The sequence below is a fragment of the Centroberyx gerrardi genome, chromosome 14 (genome assembly GCF_048128805.1).
Source record: "Centroberyx gerrardi isolate f3 chromosome 14, fCenGer3.hap1.cur.20231027, whole genome shotgun sequence".
NCBI lineage: Eukaryota > Metazoa > Chordata > Actinopteri > Beryciformes > Berycidae > Centroberyx > Centroberyx gerrardi.
Genome location: NC_136010.1, coordinates 12638980 through 12648979, shown reverse-complemented (window position 1 = coordinate 12648979; position 10000 = coordinate 12638980). Strand labels below are relative to the sequence as shown.

Below are 10000 nucleotides of genomic sequence, written 5' to 3'. Positions count from 1 at the left end.
AATCAAAACACTATCAAGAGCTTCTTCCCCTTCCCTGTGTGATATGTCATGTGTCAGTGCATCAGGCCATGCACTCAGATAGAAACTAACAGTTAAACTGGAAAGTTTTATGCTCCTTTGTCGCAAATACATAGACTGTTGCCTTGTATGTGATTATCTGCTGGAACTTACCACAGTGAGTTAAAGCAAATGCAGTTACAGGTGTACTACATAAAATCTCTCTAGGAAGAATCATTGCCAGTGTAGGTGATGAAGAGTGTTCTTGGCAGACTACAATGTGGATTAATGCCATAATTCTGAAATTGAGTGAGTGGGATGTGGTCTTCCTGTGTGTTTCCTTGAGGTTTGGCTTGTGTGATTACATTAGAAACACAAGCACCTTCAATGGGTTCTTCCGCTTGTCTGTGTATGAGAAGATCTGTGAATGCTGGCCGGATCTCAGCTTTCTGATGCGGTGTTAGGTCAGGAGTGAAACATCAGTGCTTCTCTGTAACCGATAACTGAGTCAGAATACAGTGTTTTATGCTTTTTTCCCTTACGAACAATGCAGTGAAAATAAATTGAGAATCGCCCTTGAAGTTGTACTCCACAAAATGTTGATAATGCTGGCTCTAGAGGTATGTTTCTGATAACATGCGTGTTTAGACATGCCAATGCACTTAACACACTGCGGATTGGACTTATCTTGGACTTTCTTGTCAGACAATCGGTGACAAAAGAACAGAAGAGTGAAGGAGAGGGAAGGAGTGTGAATTTGGTGCGAATCAGGAAGTGTGTGCGTGAAGTGGATGTGACATGTGCAAGCTTTAGGTTGAGATTAATGTCAGCATGACTTGCCTGCTACTCCTACTGACTTTGTTCCCCACACCAGTGAGCAGGCAGCACACTCTTTGTATTCTGTACTAGGTTTTATCATGCATTACTGATCTGTCTTAAAACGTTACTGTTTAACTACAACTTCCCTATAGCCATACTAGCATGTGACACCGCTTTGCAAACCCTACAGTCCACGATAGCTGTTCAAATAAAGCCTGCTGTGGTCTGTTTGACTGAAAATACCTTTACATTGGCAAATAGGAGAAATAAGCTTTTTTCCTCCATCATGCATCGGCAGAGAGAGTAGGAAATAAGAGAAAGGAAGAGGCAGAGAGAAAGGAAGAAAGCTTAAGCAGTCGATAGGACATTATCAGTACTTACGTGCAATCAGTGGCAAATGTTGTGAGTCAGTGATGATGGACAGGTTGAGGTTTGGCTCCCAGCTCCAAGTCACCTTAGGGTGTGTACAGGAAACCAGCAGTCCAAAGTTAGGTGGTGGAGTTCAGTAGCTTCTCTTTCTAACCCAGTGTTGTGCTGTCGTATTTAAGTTAGTTCAGTCATGCAAATTCACTCAATAAGGGTTAGTTTTTGGTATGTGTCTCTCTACTCTCCCACTTTTCCAGATGTGGTGGAAGGGAGGAGCCTCTGATGTTGTTGCTACTTCAGTCTGCAAACTTGCGGCGTGTTGAGGAACAGGGGAGTTTCTGACTGACTGAGAGAGAGGAGGAGAGAGAGAGAGAGAGAGAGAGAGAGGTGTTGCCCCACACAGTAGAAATGTATTATATCTGCCAAGGCAAGCAAATAAAAAATAAAGAATGAGAGAGAGACTGAGAGAAAGGGAGATGACAAACTGCACAATATGCAGATAAAATATAGAGAAAGAAAGAAAAGTGATCCACAGAAACATGATACTGTTTGAGCAAATAAAGAAAAGTAGAGAAGTAGAGGGAGAGACTCTGTCATGAATGCAAATTAGAGCAGCGCCAGACAGGAATGCCAGGAAAAACTTACATTTCAAGTATTCAATTTCCTGCAAATTAAAGGCATTTTCTTGTCTCTTCCCCCTTTAGGCTCAGACTAATGCAGGCCTCTGAGAAAAATACATGTCAGGCAGATATGGGAATTAACTAATTTACTAATGGGAGGATGGCAAAAACAGAGTAATGTCTGAACATGTCTGAGGCAAGTTATATAATTCCGCACCTTCTATTTAAACTGCTTCTTCTTTGAAGCTAGCTGTGTTTCCCCACATGCATGATGGCACAAGACATTTTACTTGAGGCCCTCAGGCCTGACCAACAGGACTTCAATTAAGTCTAGTCCTGTTGAGCTGGGTGTTGCTATCCACATTGTCTTAGTCTTACAGTTGAAATTTGCTCTTAAAAGTGACGTCTATCTTGAGTTTTATACTGTTGGTTTAAGTTGTCTGTGTCCATCTTGACACATTCTGCCAGTCCTGAACTTGCCCTGTGAAGATGAACATAGTTGCATTGTATCATATCCAGTAGCTGCTTGAGATCAGTGTAGTTGAAGGAAACAAAGCAAAGATTTTTTGTTAGACTACAAAGACGCAGCCACAGTGAGTCCACAGGATCTGAGAGCAGAGCTGAGCAAGACGGACTGTGATAACGTTCCAGTTGATTGTATCAAGAATTACCTTTAAAGCCTCTGGAAATGTGGCTTGAAATAGTAAAAATGCATACATGATATCAAAGTTGAGTGTCTCATTAAGCATCCACAAAAATCTGAGTGAAAATAAACGTTCATAACTATTAGAAAACCTAGTTCAAAAAACAGCTCATTTTGCTGTTTAGACCATTTCTCAAGACTGTGTAGGCGTGGCAGATCACGTTTTGATTGACATCTCCCTGGCTTGTCGATTGTCGCCTGACCAGCGATGGTCGAAAAAAGAAGTTGGTCCCCGGGCGCTGCGCTGCAAGCTGCCCAGCAAGCTGCCCAGCAAGCTGCCCACCGCTCCTGGCCTGCCTGTGGAGGAGGACGAGCCAGGATGGGATAAATGCGGAGGACATATCTCACGCCGCCATTGGAAGCATGTGTGTGTGTGTGTGTGTGTGCAAGCCGCCGTGCATGTGTGTGTGCATTATGAAAAATGGTTGTTTGTGACAAATAAAGAAGGGTTTGTCCGTCCGTTTCCTCCTTCAAAAAATATTCTGTATACTACTTTTTTGTGAGGGTTAATTATTCTTGAGTATCTTGGCATTTCGTTTGGCTATTCTTGTGAGACAGTGTACCTTTTCATCTCTGTCTAGACGTTAACCTTTCACAGATAATCAGTCTGAAGAGGCCGATGGTAAATCAGCGGTGTTTTATAAATATGACTCAATCTCAGAGCAATTTCAGTCTTTATATTTTATCACCATGACCTTAAATGACCTTTAGGGACTCTTAAATAGCTGTTAAAGGTCACTCAAATCTGCTTAATGGATGGGAAAGGATTGATAGGAATGCAGTGATTGGCTGCTGGCTGCTGTTGGTAGAGAAAGCAGAGAGGATGATGATTATTCAGCTGTAAAATGGTGGCTGGTCCATCTCTGCTGCCATCATGTGGTCATTGTGGGCACTGAACACCAGTACTGAAGCTACTACACACACACACACACACACACACACATTACATTTTATCAGGTTGTTCTGTGTATTTGTTTGTGTTTGTACTTTGAAAACATAGAATGTTATGAATCTTTACATAAAATTTGTGTAGGAAGGATGAGAGATGATGATGGAGTGTAAGTCCAGCAACAGAGTAATTAATACAAATTCAACTCTATGGAAAACGCATGTATTTTTCATCGTGCCGAGGATCCTAAACAAAGAGGAGTCATTCAATATGAAGCAGGAGAGGAAGGAAAATGTTGAAATGGCAAATCCAGAAACCAGTGATCAGTCAAGTGACTGCACGCTGCTTCATTTGCTGTCCTTGCCACCTTGCTTTGCTACAGTTTACAGATTTCCCATCTAAAACGGAATCTTTTGGATTATGTTACCAAGTCAAATTGTTATAGGTTTTTATTATATATATTATATATTTGGGAAAGAATAGCTTGTTTGGGAACATGCTTTAGCCAAGCTGTCCATGCTCCTCTGACTGATAGGGGTACTGACTCCCCAGGGCCTCAAGCTGAGGGAGGGCATAACTTGTCTGACCTAAAATGCATTTTGTGGTCCTCAAGTGTATATTTATAAATGTTTTATTCTTCACACCTCTCTGGTTTTGAAACAGGGTTTGGTTGAAATCTACAAAGCTGCAAACAAATCTCTCAAAAACATGATACAGAAACTGTTATCTGAGACTGAAAACTGGAAACTGGAAACTGGAACAAGCAGGAATAACGTCTGGCCAGTGTTTTTTTCCTGTGCAGACTAAAACAAAACTGTCCTCCCTAGACAGATGTTGAACAGGAGACTACTGACTTAAGTTTGCATTTTGATAGCTGATTAGCGCTGTCAGGGAAGCGCCCAAAACCCATCATTTCAATTAGGGATGTGTTCGATAATTGATCAGTAAATGAATGTGTGGAGGTGTGTTTGAGTTGTGGATGGGTAGACATGGATGTTTGTCATAGACGGAATAATGGTGGTGTGGGGATGAGAGGGAAGAGGAAGGGGGCCCAGAGTCACCTGCTGTGCATGGGGCCCATAATTCCTTGCTACGCCCCTGGTGAGCAGAGACTTCGGGTTGTGAATCGGAAGAGTGTAAGATTACACCAACAGGACGGCCGGAGCAAACAATGAGAACAGAGAAGCAAGAGTTACAAGAGAAAATGTGGCACAATAGAGACTTAATAGAGACCTGGTGTGAAGTATGTGTGTACATGTGTCCTCCCTGTTATATGCTGACGTAGTGTATGACACATCAGTCAGTATATCATCAACAGTGCACTTGATTAACTGTATTTAAAGACGGGTTTATTACATGTTTAAAAATAGTCCTGTGATGCACACACCCGCTGACAAGCTCCAGACGTTACATCCTGATGAACTGAGCGGTATTCCCCTTCAGGCGCGACCAAAACCACTATAACTGGTTGATATGCATGCACACAATTCCTCTCGAAATGTCTTGTATGCGGCGTAATGCCTCGGCAGCCGCAGCTTCTCAAAACACGTGGAAGATGTGGGAAGCGCGGCCTCGACGATTTCCACCTTCATCTCTTTGGCTGGCACCTCCCACCCGATCCAGAACTTCAGGAGGCTCTTCAGCTCAGCGGACGACGCTGTGTTAAAATAACAGCTGTGGTCAGAACCGAGGGGTGAAATGATTCTTCAGAGTAGACATCACAGTAAAACAATACGTACCGTCTTCAATAAATGTTCTCAAGTAACCGGACACTCGACACACATCCCGGACCTCAGCCTCATCGTCTTCCTCTTCCGGTCCGTAGATTTCATAGATGACAGTGATACATGATGGCCAGACGATAGAATCCATGACCATCTACAATCAGAAATGAAACTCTAGCTGTATATAAAATACTATTCAACTCCCTGATACTTGTTTTTGGACCATTTTGTATTAAAAAGAAGCTTCCCAGGAAAATATAATAGATCCGGCCTTGCTGCTGTACCTGAGGTGTGACTTGTGCCTCTGATTCCCTGGGAAACAGGATGGGGATTACATCTCTTCTCTGGATGAGAAGTGGCCACAGTCCCGTCTCCTTTAACCCTTTTCGGAACTGATTGATTTGGCGCATTGATCGCCCGATAACCTGCAGCAACAACACAAGCCATAACGCACACAAATGAATCACTATTCTCCTCTCTGTGCAGTAATTGTGTGAATTTTATCATTTCTGCAGCCTCTGCTGCATATGCCTGTGAGTAAAATGTGGGTGTTGTTTGTTTGTGCTTCGGCTTGCTAATTTCCTTAAAGATGTAATGAAAAAAACACATATAATGAATAAGTGAATTTAACGCTAGTTTGAAGAAAATAACATCAGATGACAGTGGAGTAAATACTTTCACATTACAGCATGCAGGAGAAGCTTTTCAAACAGCCATGTCCTGTTGGTGGCATTCGGTGCCGGGAGATTCCAGGACAGACAGAGCTGAAGAATGGAATCCAATTCTTTTACTTCAGCTTCTCCTTCGAGCTGGAGGAAGATACAATGAAAAACATACTTCATTCATGCAGCATACTTATTTTGAATTGTCTTGTTTACCCAGTGACTGATGGAGTCAGCAGAGCAGAAGTTGCAAAGGGCACAAACAGTTTTGAAGTCATTGTGTCGGCCTCAAGGCTTGAGGCTGCAAGCTGCAAGTAAACCCTCACATTGCTTCAGCACTTTCAGACTGTCAAAAATGAAATGCTGAATTCCCCATTATGCTCCATTCTCACCATTTTCAAGGCATCACGAAGGTCAATGTCGGGGCAGTCCTCTATCGTCACAGTGGTCGTCTCCAATGAACCTCCGAAGAGAACGTGAATAACGGCTGGGCTGAGTCCTGGGAAACTTGGACCGCCATGCAAGAAGGAATGGCCAATCATTCGGCCCGCTACGGCGAACATGTCACGGTCAAGCAGTGCATCTGAAGCTGAGGGAATCAGGTGATCAGGCTCGCCTTCGAAGACTTTGGTGATAGCTGCACTCCCTGTAACAATGGTGAATTACGTGAGGATTAATAGAAGATTGAGAGCGCAAGACTAGCGGCAATACTGAATTAATGTGCTACAGATAAAAAAAGATTAGAATTTAGTTTGAGCATCAGTATGAGTGGTATAGTATGGTAATTCTAGCGTATGACATTCTACTTAAAGGACTACACCAACTTTTTGTTTGTCCCATTGGTCATCTTACCCGATATCAAACGAGAGGATTGGCACCAAAATCTTCTCTGTGTCTCTGCATGCAGCATGTTAAGTGATCGTAGGTGACTAGCATTATCCAAATTATGAAGATAAACCTTTTAATAATCCAAAGTGGGAATTGGTTTTTATTCTATGTAGATTAACAACTTCAGAAAGCAAAATCTCGATCTTCATAATTAGTGAGGTCCATTGCGAATTAACAAAAAAACGTCACTCTCTTCCTGTGTAAACAAAACAAGTTAGGCTCAAAGTCTTTTGCCATTGAGAGTTCATTCTTTGTGTCAAATTTTATACCTGTCTTACCAGTCCCTTAAGCCTCCCAGGTGTAGATGTGTGTCGTTAAACAAGTTCTCATTTTCTCACTTTTAGGATACTGCTAATCGCCTACGATTAGGCTACTTAACATACTGTTTGCTAAAGTGTTAACATGCACCCAGGCAGAGCTATCTACCAGAGACACAGAGATGATTTTGATGCCTCTTGTCAGATATTGGGTAAGGTGACTAGTGGGACAAACTCCCCAAAAGTCGGTGTAGTTCTTTCATTAGATAGTCTCAGCAAGGAATACCAAACCCGGTTGAAAAACAAGCTTTTTCAAATTATAGGCCTCATTTAAGCACATATGTCTAACCTAAATTGAAATGGAATCCACTTCTAAGTTTGAAGATCACTGTGGACATCATGTGACGGTTTACCCCATTTCCTTTCGCAACATCACCTGTGAACAAACATACATTTCAGACACATTTATACGTAAACCACTTAATTGAATACCAATGTGCTGGGTGTGTCACCTTTCAAAACAATGTAATGTCCTATACCTTTAAGATTGCATGTAAGTGGCGACGCCCACTGAACGTTGTCTCTCCTGTAGAACGTGACTAAACCTCGGTCTTGGTCCTCCTTGTCTTGTCTGATGTCCATACTTAGATAGAGACTACATGAGTCCTTGTTGCTGTGGAGAAGGTCATGTGAAAACAGCCAGCCAGCTCTTTTTGGATCTGACACTACTCTCCATTCTAGTAAAGTACCAAAAAGAATAACACAAGAAAATAGACTGTTTGAAACATGCAAGCAATGTGTGTGTGTGTGTGTGTGTGTGTGTGTGACATATGGTAGATTAATGAAAAATGTACCGCCTGTGGTACCTGCTGCATTTTCTTCAGTTTCTTCCGTTTCTTCCGCTTCCATATGTACTGACCCATACATGCCGGACGGGTCAAACAGTCAAAGGAAGCAGGTCCGACAATCTGAGAGAAAACAATTCATAGTAAGTTAGAAATGGCTTGGGGTACTTGAAAAAATCCATCCATCTGCGCTTCTTGTCACTGTCACAATCAGCTCAGTGCTGTGGGATGTAATTATTAGTCTTGTGTTTAAACAAGTCTTTGCAAGAGACATGTGCAAATGCTGGTCCACCATTTGCAGAGGAATGCTGCATGACAACATTTCTTGAAAGTGACTTCAATGCAATTTTTAAGAGAGGAGTTGTGTCAACCGCACAACAATCTATTCGGACACGACGTGTCACATTTGCATGGCGTTTCCTTTCCCAAAATTAGACAATGCCACTGTGTCACTTTTTGCGTCTACCTAGACCTCAAATAGAGCGTATTGACATACACTGGACAACTCTCACAATTCTGAGCTTTTTAACTTGGAGGTGAAATTTGTTGTAAAGGTCTGTAAATATATAAGTACCTGTTATTCACCTATCATTGCCTATTGGAAGAGAGCATATTCGTGCACAAAGAACAATTGATATATAATTTGATTTCCATCAAATTTTAAGAAGAGAAAAAAAAAGAAAAAGTCTGCTACTGTGTGTGTGTGTGTGTGTGTGTGTGTGAGTATGTGGTGTACTGTATGTGAGTGTGTATAGTTGGTGCTACCAAAGTCATAATAGTTGTGAAAATGAAGAATCATTTTAAAACCACCAGATTTAATTTGCGGACATGACACAGTTAATGAGTTAATGACAGCTTATGGGTTTTATGTTTTAGGTCTACATCTGTTGGCAGACTATTATTAAACGTGCTCAACGTGGAATAAAAGTGCAAAGGAGGGAATGAACAGGAAAGGAAGTAAGGGGTGTGGCCTTGAATAAATTTAGTTGCGTACAAATGTTAATCACCTGTCCCCATAATCAAAATAGCAAAGTCCATGCGGAAAAAAGCACACTTGTTCTACGCTTTCAACATTACACTCAGAGGTCAGATCAAGAGAGACAGAGCCATGTTAATAATAACAAAGATACATGCAGGCACTGGAGTATGAGAGGGAAAGAGAAAGAGAGAGAATGGTCCAAAGGAAGTCGTAGTGCGCTTACCTGTGATGATCTGTGTCTATGTCTTCTCTGCTTGCTGTCAGAGCTGTTATTGGGGCTGGGGTAGGGATTTTAACTCCCAGTGGTCTTTAGCACGGCTAAGCTGGTTAAACTTGTCAGTACAGGTATCATAACCAGTAAGAGTATGAGCCTGGCCTAGGGCATCTAGGTGTGTAAAGTGAGGATGACAGTCAACAGATTCCACATACATCCTACTGACATGTCACAACAGTCTTCCACCAGCTATAGGAAAATGCATACATGGAAGAGAAAACTTACTACTTTTACCTGTGCCTCCTCTTCACTGATAATGATTTTTACACTATATCCAATTATCTAGTTAAAAGAAATTCCCTGAAATCATGACCCAAAACTGATGAACAAATGTCAGTCTTTATTTCCACTGTCTTGGCCATGCAGGTATGATGGTGACGATCAGAAAAACACCCACACAAGAGAATAATGCTCTTTTGCCTTTTTATTGATGCAGTGCTTCAACCAAACCAAACTAAGCGTTATCTTATTCCAGTAGCACTTTGCGATCTGCTTTAACTGATTATGACATAATGATGATATTTTATCAGAACTGCTTTTCAGTTGTTTCTTATTACTGTAATCCCTTAAGGAGAAAGTAAAACAAAGTTGCTGTTCAACACAAAAGTTCTCTCCTAACTACTAATTACATTCGGGGACCCCAAGAATAAACTACTGTAAGAAACAACCATCATAGCAAAATGTTAACTTATTTCTTAAAAACCAGATTATTATTATTTTAGGAAAGTTACAGTTAATTAAATTATGTATTGTATTTCTGACTTTGAACATCATCTTACCTTAGGAAGAGCAGTATTTAGGGTCGTCGACAGAGCACATGAGGAAATCTGTGTCTGCTGCATCTGTGTCTGTCTCCTTCAAAATGACTGACAGAGTGCCCCCCCCCCCCCCGATAGTGTGTGATACCTTAAATTAGGACCCATGGCAAACATGAACTCAATAAATAGTTCCATCTATTAAAACTGCATAGGCGGAAT

General features: G+C 41.5%; 1 protein-coding gene across 1 annotated transcript in view; it reads right to left on the bottom strand.

The window, feature by feature from the left end:
- The window catches only part of csrp1a (cysteine and glycine-rich protein 1a), a 7777-nt gene extending 6298 nt beyond the window's left edge, over positions 1 to 1479 (bottom strand). Inside the window, exon 1 of the mRNA XM_071906315.2 lies at positions 1198 to 1479. The gene's annotated coding sequence lies outside the window, so the exon portion shown is untranslated. The remainder of the gene's footprint in view (positions 1 to 1197) is intronic.
- Between the last annotated feature and the right edge of the window lie 8521 nt (positions 1480 to 10000).